General features: G+C 42.8%; 1 non-coding gene across 1 annotated transcript; it reads left to right on the plus strand.

Moving 5' to 3' along the window:
• The first annotated feature begins 326 nt into the window (after positions 1–326).
• TRNAN-GUU lies at positions 327–398 on the plus strand. Its single transcript has one exon. It is a non-coding gene; the product is annotated as a tRNA-Asn (tRNA).
• The last annotated feature ends 1,574 nt before the right edge of the window (positions 399–1,972 follow it).

Genomic DNA, 1,972 nt, shown 5'->3' on the forward strand with positions numbered 1-1,972 from the left:
TCCTTTTTTTTTTTCTTTAGAGTTTTCTATATGCACAATTTCTCGATGTTTCGATGAGAATTTCTTGACTTTCCATATATAGAAAGAGATGGACTATAAATGACATCTCTTATGTCAATAAGACCAAAGGGATGGATATTAAATGATAGGAAGTGCTAGGAAGTGAAATAGAATGAAATAGAGCCACTTTGGGCTTCCCTATGAAATGAGGCATGGAACGGAGCCACTACGAAGAAATTATGGGAGTTACGAAAGAAGCTTCAGACTCATATTGTTCATGGGTTGAGAGCGGGAGTTGAACTCTAGGAGGTCGAATCCCCCCTTGTTCCTCAGTAGCTCAGTGGTAGAGCGGTCGGCTGTTAACTGACTGGTCGTAGGTTCGAATCCTACTTGGGGAGATTTTATTCATTCTTTAATGTAAGAATTTTAATGTAAGAATAAATAACTGAATTAAAGGGCTTGCTTTGACCCTTAGGAGTAGGTAACCCGTTCGCTATCCTTGTTTCTATTTCTATTGCATTCTATCTCATCGTATCACATTCTGTTCTATGATTCCACTTCGACAAAAGGAAAGAGCATACCTAAGTTCAATAGCTTTACGTCCGCTATCCCGATCATGATTTTCCTACCCTCAGGGGGAAAGTGCAGTGCAATCACTCGGGTCCAGTTAGAGCCCAACGCCTCGCTGATACATCCATTTTGCATCATGCTTTTATATCAATATTTATTGCATTATGGGTTGTTATTACACATTATGTCACAATACTTATGCCTATTCTCTCTTATTACACAAGGTTTACATAAAGAGGGAGAATTCCGGCAACTTGGATTCTAGGCTGGAAAAGGAGCAAATATTAGAGACCTATTCTGCACAGCTCCAAAAGTCCTAAAACTTCACGGATGATGTTTTCCAAATATATAAAAAAATACTGAGCGCAAGAACCTCACCAGGGGGGACACACCCTTCCATGAGGGTGGGGGCGCGCCCTACCCCCTGGGCGCGCCCCCTACCTCGTGGGCCCCCTGGTGGCCCTCCGGTGGCCATCTTCTACTATATGGAGTCTTTCGATGGGAAAAAAATCATAAGCCATCTTCTCGGACGAAACTCCGCCGCCACGAGGCGGAACCTTGGCGGAATCAATCTAGGGCTCTGGCGGAGCTGTTCTGCCGGGGAAACTTCCCTCCCGGAGGGGGAAATCATCGCCATCATCATCACCAACGGTCCTCTCATCGGGAGACGGCAATCTCCATCAACATCTTCATCATCACCATCTCATCTCAAAACCCTACTTCATCTCTTGTATCCAATTCTTGTCTCCAAGTCCAGGATTGGTGCTAGTAGGTTGCTAGTAGTGTTAATTACTCCTTGTAGTTGATGCTAGTTGGTTTAATTGGTGGAAGATCATATGTTCAGATCCTATATGCATATTAATACCCCTCTGATTATGAACATGTTTATGCTTTGTGAGTAGTTACTTTTGTTCCTGAGGACATGGGAGAAGTCTTGCTATTAGTAGTCATGTGAATTTGGTATTCGTTCGATATTTTGATGAGATGTATGTTGTCTCTCCTCTAGTGGTGTTATGTGAACGTCGACTACATGACACTTCACCATTATTTGGGCCTAGAGGAAGGCATTGGGAAGTAATAAGTAGATGATGGGTTGCTAGAGTGACAGAAGCTTAAACCCTAGTTTATTCGTTGCTTCGTAAGGGGCTGATTTGGATCCATATGTTTCATGCTATGGTTAGGTTTACCTTAATACTTTTGTTGTATTTGCGGATGCTTGCAATAGAGGTTAATCATAAGTGGGATGCTTGTCCAAGTAAGGGAAGCACCCAAGCACCGGTCCACCCACATACCAAATTATCAAAGTACCGAACGCGAATCATATGAACGTGATGAAAACTAGCTTGACAATATTCCCATGTGTCCTCAGGAGCGCTTTACATCATATAAGAGTTTGTCCAGG

The sequence above is a fragment of the Triticum urartu genome, chromosome 3 (assembly GCF_003073215.2).
Source record: "Triticum urartu cultivar G1812 chromosome 3, Tu2.1, whole genome shotgun sequence".
Classification (NCBI taxonomy): Eukaryota; Viridiplantae; Streptophyta; class Magnoliopsida; order Poales; family Poaceae; genus Triticum; species Triticum urartu.